This window comes from Delphinapterus leucas, chromosome 19 (assembly GCF_059928025.1).
Source record: "Delphinapterus leucas isolate spDelLeu-1000000601 "Yukka" chromosome 19, BTC_Dleu_Yukka2, whole genome shotgun sequence".
Classification (NCBI taxonomy): Eukaryota; Metazoa; Chordata; class Mammalia; order Artiodactyla; family Monodontidae; genus Delphinapterus; species Delphinapterus leucas.
Genome location: NC_143147.1, coordinates 46438621 through 46447048, shown reverse-complemented (window position 1 = coordinate 46447048; position 8428 = coordinate 46438621). Strand labels below are relative to the sequence as shown.

Here is an 8428-nt window from a genome sequence, read left to right as displayed (position 1 = left end):
TGCCTATTGCCCCTAGGGAGTGTGCTCCCCTTGGCCCCTTCCTATTCTTTTTCCTGAGGGCTCTGGGCACCAGGTGCAAGGAGCTTGGCTTGTTTCCTTTGCTTCCAGCAGCAGCAGTGGAAGGTTGTTTGCCAGGCCTGATGCCCAGGGACATAACCATTTGCTCCACATCTGGCAGAGCTGCATGTTTCTGTTTTACTTTCTAGAGGTCCTTAGTGGGCAGCCAGGGATAGGGCAAAGCCCACAGTTCCAGGTACCTGTTATGGGCACCTGACACGTACACACTTGGGGGCAAGATGGAGAGCTGAGCCTGGCCAGAGGGAAGAGGAATCTGTAAGGGTGCCCGAAGAGGAAGTCGAGGAGCCGCCCTGGAAAGGAAGGAAAGAAGAGGGTGAGGCCAAGCAGGGAGGGAGGGCAGAGGGGCTGCACCAGGTGTTTCCCCCAGAGGAGCAGGGCTGTCAGGTAGAGTTTCTTCCCAGTCCTCTCTGACACCCCATTGGGGCACCAACACCTCCTCCAGAGCCCAAAGCCCCTCAAAGGCCTACACAGAGAGGGCTCTGATCTGGCAAGTGGGATGAGAGCTACAAGTGGGCTTTGGGCACAGACAGGGGGTGGGGTGGGGGTGGGCAGCTGGCCAGCTCTGCCTGTCCCCTCTTACCTCCTCCCCGGCCCGAGCAGCTGAACCCACCCAGGGCACCTCACTCACCCCCCGGCATGTCCCATGCTCGTGCCAGTGGGTCACAGGGCAGGAATGCCATAGGAAAAGAACGAGGGAGCCCAGCAAGGGCTGGTGACTGCCCAGAGTGACCCAAGTGGTTAGGGCTGGGCCACCCCTGTCCCGAGAGCTGGCCAGGCTCAAGGAACATCCCTGACCCCCAGGTCTGGGACCCACTAGACACAATCTCTCCCGGGGGGCAGGGACTGGAGGCTTCCTGGACACCACATTCTGCATTAGCAGCCGGATACCAACAGGACTCCATCCTCGTCCAGGCTGAGGGCTCCACCAGCAGCCCTCTGAGGGTGTCTCTCCTGCCCCCTTCCCTCCCCATCCCTCCCGCTGCAGGCTGCCCTTTGCCATGCCCCCACCTCCTTAGAGCCCAGACTGGCTTCTGCGTATGCTGCATACCCCTCAGACCATGAACAAGCTTTTCCCAAGCCCACTTCTTGTAGGAAGCCCACCAGATTGGGCAGGGATTGGGAAGGGGAGAGCCAGACACCCACAGGTCTTGGCCTCCAGCCCCCATCATGGGCCAGGCCTGAAAGAGGCAGTATCCTGTTTTACCCTACTCTGCTCAGCCCTAGGGTCCTAGAGAGCAGAGCTTGGAGCAGGAGGGAGAGGGTCCTGAGGCTGAGGCCTCTACAGGCCCTGGGCCCCAGCTGACAGGCTCAGCATGGGGTTGAGGGTGACTCTCCTTGGTCAAATACTTCCTTGGGGCCAGGGATGAAACTTTTGGGAGATAGAGTGGGACAGGAAGAGGCTTACTCATCCACCTGGGTCATCCCTGTCATTAAAGTACCCATGGGTAGGCGCCATGGCAATGACCATCACAGAGGAGTCCGTGATCTCGGGAACTCATGTCTGATGCTTTTAGAAACGGTAGGCCGGGGGAGGAGACCCAGAAGGTGAGAAGGTGAGTTGCCCCACATGACCTCCAAGGCTCCTTCTGAGCTAAGACTCTGTGGTCCTATGATCCTAAGACTCTAAAATCCTGAGCTGATGTGGTCCCGAGATATTGGGATTGGAATAACTGCCTTCATAATAATAGCGCCAGGCACTGTTACCAAACTTTTCATGCATGGTCTCATTTACTGCTCCACAGTGAGGGAACTGAGGCACAGGGGGGGTAAGTTTGTTCATCCCCGAGAGCCTTGGGACAGGCAGCCCAGCACAGGTCTGTCCAACTTCAGAGCCTGCTCGTTTACCTGCTTCACTGCAGCTTTTGTGACTCTAAACCCTGCTTTCACAGGGTCCATAATTCAGCCAATCACCAAGTCCGACATCACTGAGTCCAACATCAAATCATGACTCAGCATCTTTGATGGGGAAGCAGCAGGTGGGAGGGGTGGATCCTAGCCGGGAGCTGTGAAAACAACAGTCTTCTGTCGTCTTCTGGGTCCTGGAAAGCTTCCTGGAGGAGGAGGATGGGTAAGAGAAGGCAGAAGAGGGGGAGGAGGAGAAGAGATGTTTAGGAGGCGTGGCCATTCCAGAGAGCAGGGTGGGCGCTTGGAGGGAGATGATCTTGTTTGAGAATAGAGGATTGGAGGGACCCAGAGGGGCAGGACAGAGGAAAGGAGTCTGGTCTGGCTGCATTCCCTTCCTCTGCCAGCCCATGGACTCAGACCCCAAGGGGCAGATAAGGCTGTGCCCCATGGCCCTCTGAGAAAGCCTCCTGTTTCTCGCCCCCTCTCCCAGCTACTTAGCCCTCTTCTCCAGGCTGGAGGCCACTTTCAGCCACTCGCAGGCTGAACCCCTAGGGGAAGGGCCTTTGCTGATCTCCCCCAGGGCTAATTACAGCAGAGAGCTGGAGTTAAACACTTGCTCTTCTCCTAGGAGCACCTGTCCTTGTTCCCCCAAAGGTATGGAGCCTACAGACCCCTTCCCTCCCCACTAAGGAGACAGTGCTGCCTTCGCAGGCGGCCGAGGAGGCTGGATAGAGGAGAAAAAACCAACACCCAGTGCTAGCCTCCGGGCAAGTGGGAATACCCTCACTTTGCGGAGGGAGACACACCGGCAGGTGCAGACACTTGCTCAAATTGCCATTGAGGTAAAAGCCCGCACGTCGGTTGGTCTGGCTCTCTTCTGGCTTCAAGGTGCTAGGGGTCTGTGCCCAGCTGGTGCATTTTGCACGCCCTCCAACTCCCACTCCCTGCCTGGCCCATGGGTTTGCCCACGAAGGGACTGCAGTGTTGACTGGGTCCCCCCCCCCACCCCGGGAGGCAGGGCAGAGAGCACCCCCAGTACAGGCCGCTTCCCTCTTCTCGTGAATACTGCAGCTTTTCGGCTGGCTGGCGGTAGTCCTGGCTGACCTTGACTGAGGGCCTTCTACGTTTTAGGCACTGGGCTAAACATTTTAGCAGACGACATGTTGAATCCTCGTAAGAGCCGGATGAGATACGTCCTCTTACTTTCTCCGGTTTACAGATGAGGAAACCAAGCCTCAGGAAGGTGAAGCGATGTATCAAGATCACACAGCTATATGCAGTGGAGGTGAGATTTATATCCAGAATCCTCTCCCTTAGGCTCTCTACCACTCCCTTCGGTGATAAAATTGCTGGTGTGTGACTCTCGTCTCCCCTCACTGGGGTCCAGGTGGATGGAAGGGCAAAGCCTCTCTTGCCTGCCCTTTGGCCTCCTCTCAACTGCCCGAGAAGGAGGGGCCTGGGGCTCTGCCTCTAAGAAATGAGGCCATCTCTCCCAGCCCAGGGTGCGGGGCTGCAGGGGGAATCAGATAAGCTGTGAATCCAGTTTCCTCTCTGCTCACCCTTGTCATCAGCTGGGGTTTCAGCTCCCTCCAGGGTCAGAAGGAAATGACTCATGGTGTTTGGAAAGTGGATAAGGGTGCGGGCTCACATCCTGCTACTTGCTTGCTGTGGGACCTTGGACAGATTACTTAACTTCTCTGTGCCTCAGTGCTGAGGAAATCCAAATACCAGGCTCATAGGACTAATGAGAGGATTGAGTTGGGGAGAGTTTGCAGAGTTTGGAACAGTGCCTGGCACACAGTAAGTGCTATTGCTATTATTATTAGCAGGGGAATCAAGAGAGGACTGTTTTAAAAGAGGGGCCATCAAATATGTGGAAGTCTATAAAAAGGACATGGTTGATTTTTAGGGAGGGGTGTCTAGATTTCCTAATTTTTCAAGGCCGAGGATTCCTGAGAGGGGAGCAAAGGGTGAATGGTTTCCAGGTGACATTCCTCCCTTCCCACCCCCCTCCCCAGGAGGATAAAAATTCCTCACAGGTTTCTGTGCCCTTTCATGTAGAACCTGCAGAGCCCTGGCCAGCATTCCTCTGCCCCTCCTGTCAGCTGGGGGCCAGTGGAGGGGGTCATTAGCCCCTTTTACAGCTTGGTAAAGTGTGAGGGCAGATGCCTCTACCTGAGGTCCCAGCTGGGACCTGCTTAAAGCAGGTGCCCCACCCCCCAGAGGAGGGGCTTTGAGACTGAGAACAAGGGGAGGAAGCCCGTGAGGTGGGCGCTCAGGGCTGCCTGCAACGTGCCTGCGGTGGGGACCAGAGGACCAAGTCTGGTTACTTCCCTGACACCATTCCTGTCCTGAGGTCCCCTGGAGATGGGTTCCCTGTGGACACCAGGGCATGTGCAGTGTTGCCGCAGGGAACAGGAACCCCAGCTCTATCCCCGCCCTCCGCAGCTCCCAGGCTACAGACCTAGAGTGACATCTAACCCAACTAGTCTGAGCTGGGGAAACAGGGGAGATGGAGGGGAAAGCTGCAAGGATGGGGAAGTAAGGGCAGGCTTCCTGCAGGAGAGGGTAGGAAAGATCAGGGCTGGAGCTGCAAGGGTGGGCACAGAGGGTAACGGAGACCTGCTCTTTTAACCCTCTGCCTCAATGTGTGTGTGTTCTTCTGCATCCATCCACCCATCCATCCATTGACCCACTTTCTGTTTAAACAGGACCCACAGAAGCCCTTTCCACAGCTGCTGGAGCTGTTCTACCATATTACAGGCTAATGGCAGGGAGGGAGCTTCCCTTCACAGAAGTTCTTTGGGCAGTTATTGCAGGAAGGGGTCTTGCACAGGATGAGGGCTCGTCTTAACTCTCCTCCAAGATGTCCTTCTTGCTTGGAATACTGGGAGGTACTCCACCTCAGTTCTGCCCTCTGTGGGCCTGGAGCTCATGGCTTTTTCCCTCAAGCCAGTGGCGTCATCCATTTTTCCATTCTCCTTCCCTGCCACCTCCAACCCACCCCTCCTCCTTGCTCAGCCTGGCCGCACCATAGCCGAGGTAGACTTTTATGTCCCTGCCCTCCCTTGTCTCCCTACCTCTAGCCCTGCCTCTTTGCAGCAGCTGGGGCTATTTCCAAAGGACCTTGCTGAAAATGCGGACTTCCCTTGCTCCAAAGCCTTCCGTAGTTCCCCACTGCCTACAGAAAAACAACCCTCTACCAGTGGGCCCCAGGCTCTCCCACTTTTACACATGGCGTGTGCTCGTCGCACCTTGCTCATGAACTCGCTCTTTTTTTTTTTTTTTTAATAAATTTATTTTATTTATTTATTTTTGGCTGCATTGGGTCTTCGTTGCTGTATGCGGGCTTTCTCTAGTTGCGGCGAGCGGGGGCTACTCTTCGTCGCGGGGCACGGGCTTCTCATTGCAGTGGCTTCTCTTGTTGCAGAGCACGGGCTCTAGGTGCGTGGGCTTCAGTAGTTGTAGCACGTGGCCTTAGTAGTTGTGGCTCGCGTGCTCTAGAGCACAGGCTCAGTAGTTGTGGCGCACGGGCTTAGTTGCTCCGCGGCATGTGGGATCTTCCCAGACCCAGGCTCGAACCCGTGTCCCCTGCATTGGCAGGTGGATTCTTAACCACTGCGCCACCAGGGAAGCCCCCGAACTCACTCTTAGTCTAGGCTGAGAAACTGCCTCCTTGATGAAGACTCTGGCCGGCGCCCCTACCGAGGCAGTGGTCGAATTGCTGTGATGGTTTCCTGAGGGCAGGGCCACACCTTTTCATGTTTGTATCCCCAGTGCCCAGTAGGGGCTCAACAAAAGTCAACCAACAGTCTGAATGAGTCAGTGAGTGAATGACTCCTTACCCTTCTGCTTTGAGGACCTCCCATCTTCCCATCCCTGCTTGTCAGAACACTTCCCATCCTTCGGGGGCATCTCAGTGCCTCCCCATCCTTAATGCCGTCCCTGGGGCCCTCACCTGGGAAGGTCCGCTCTTCCCTGAACCGCCTTCTCATCATCTTTGTGCTCACTGCACAGCAGGCTTCTCGAGGGCAGGAGCCGAGTCTTCCTCATGTTGTTGGATTGGTAATCATGTTGATATAAGCCCTAATTTAAAAAAACTTTCACCCACACCCTGTTCAAAATTAATTCAGCAGACAGTTCCTGAACTCTAAGGCTAGCACGTGCCAGGCACTGTTCCAGGCTGGGGCTCCTGGCTGCAGCGTCACATACGCCTGTGCGGGAGGCAGATGTGAACCAACCCACTGAGGTCAGGCCACTGTGTCTTCTGGCCCCACTTCAGAGCTAAGTTACTGAGCCCAGAGAAGGTGACCCTCCTGCTGGGTCACCCAGCCAAAGAGTGCTGCTGGGCTGGCCCCAGGCTGCCCCTTTCCCCCTGTGGCTCAGCAGGAGTCCTTTGACCCAGCCCAGGACAGCCCAGCTCCGATGGTTGCTCCATAAAGGGATGAGTCTACCATATTGAATTTCTTCTTCTTCTTTTTTTAATTGAATGTAGTTGATTTACAATATTGTGTTAGTTTCAGGTGTACAGCAAAGTGATTCAGTTATATATTGATATATAGAGAGAGATATAGATATGTTTTTTCTGATTCTTTTCCATGTTAGGTTATTATAAGATATCGAATACAGTTCCTTCTGCTATACGGTAAATCCTTGTTGTTTGTCTATTTCAGATAAAGTGGTGTGTATCTGTTAATCCCATACTCCGGATTTATCCCTCCCACCTCTTTCCCCTTTGGTAACCACACGTTTGTTTTCTATGTCTGTGAATCTATTTCTATTTTATATATAGATTCATTTGTATCATTTTTAAAAATATTTATTTATTTGGTTGAGCCGGGTCTTAGTTGCGGCAGGCAGGCTCCTTAGTTGCGGCATGCAAACTCTTAGTTGCGGCATGCCCGTGGGATCTAGTTCCCTGACCAGGGATCGAACTCGGGCCCTCTGCATTGGAAGTGCGGAGTCTTATCCACTGCACCACCAGGGAAGTCCCTGTATCATTTTTTAGATTCCACATGTAAGTGATATCATATGATATTTGTCTTTCTCTGTCTGATTTACTTCAATTAGTATAATAATCTCTAGGTCCAGCTGCAAATGGCAATATTTCATTCTTTTTATGGCCAAGTAATATTCCATTGTGTGTGTGTGTGTGTGTGTGTGTGTGTGTGTGTGTGCGCCATCTTCCTTATCCATTCATCTGTTGATGGACACTTAGGTTGCTTTCATGTCTTGGCTATTGTAAGTAGTGCTTCTATGAATATTGGGATCCATGTATCTTTTTTTTAAATAAATTTATTTATTTTATTTATTTTTATTTTTGGCTACGTTGGGTCTTTGTTGCTGCATGCGGGCTTTTCTGGAGTTGCGGTGAGCAGGGGCTACTCTTCATTGCAGTGCGCGGGCTTCTCATTGGATGGCTTCTCTTGTTGCAGAACACAGGCTCTAGGCGCACAGGCTTCAATAGTTGTGGCACTTGGGCTCAGTAGTTGTGGCTCACAGGCTCTAGAGCGCAGGCTCAGTAGTTGTGGTGCACGGGCTTAGTTCCTCCGCGGCATGTGGGATCTTCCCAGACCAGGGCTCGAACCCGTGTCCCCTGCATTGGAAGGCGGACTCCCAACCACTGCGCCACCAGGGAAGCCAAGCCCATGGGATGCATGTATCTTTTCAAATTAGAGTTTTTGTCTTTTCCAGGTATATGCCCAGGAGTGGGATTGATGGATCATATGGTAACTCTATTTTTAGTTTTTCAAGGAACCTCCATCCTGTTTTCCATAGTGGCTGAACCAATTTACATTCCCACCAACAGTGTAGGAGGGCTCCCTTTTCTCCACACCCTCTCCAGCTGAATTTATTCTTAAAATGATAGCAAATGCAGCTTCTTATTTTATTTGAGGTCTTATTGATTGGAAATCCAGTAGATGCCCCAACTAGGTCATGAGCCATTTCTGTTTCTGACATGGAAAGACATTTCAAGGTTGACTTGTTACTTTCTGGATGAAACCAAGGTCAGGGTCACTCTTGTCCTCCACCCACTTCTTCTGTTGCTTGTCTCCTAAAGGAGAGGGTTTGTCCTCATGTCTTGGGTCCTTTTTCCCACACCATCAGCTCCTGTGATCAGGGGCTGGGTCCTTGGTACTCCGGTGTTCCCTCTCAGAGCAGAGAAGGGCTCCATCCAGACTGGGAAGTGAGTCCCCTGCCCCACCCAGAAGTCTGACCCCAGTCCCTCCTGCTGTGGCCACCACCATCCCTGTGCTGTGGTCTCCAAGGGAGACCTCTGCCCTCTGGAACCCTTGCTCCATCCCTCAGGTCCTGCCTCTCTTGCTGTAGAGCAGGCTCCCAGCCCCCACCAGGCTCACCTGCTTGGCTCCTGTCCCAGGGGACACAGAGATGTTATCCCTGGGGGTATGGACGTCAATGGGGGCATTGTTCCCACCTGGTCCTAGCAGAATCACGGAGGGTCAGGACAGAGACTGGGAATGTCCCAGGTGCCACACAGGCTGGC

The 8428-nt window shown here is 53.5% G+C and overlaps 1 long non-coding RNA gene across 2 annotated transcripts in view; it reads left to right on the top strand.

The window, feature by feature from the left end:
• Positions 1-1316: 1316 nt before the first annotated feature.
• LOC111166334 (uncharacterized) overlaps positions 1317-8428 on the top strand; it is a 24265-nt gene continuing 17153 nt past the window's right edge. Inside the window, exons 1-2 of one of the 2 annotated variants that reach the window (XR_002642588.3) lie at positions 1317-2146; positions 3055-3208. This is a non-coding gene — a long non-coding RNA (uncharacterized LOC111166334). Of the gene's footprint in view, positions 2147-2169; positions 2766-3054; positions 3209-8428 lie in introns of those variants that run through there. The other variant, XR_002642589.3, reaches the window with a different exon arrangement.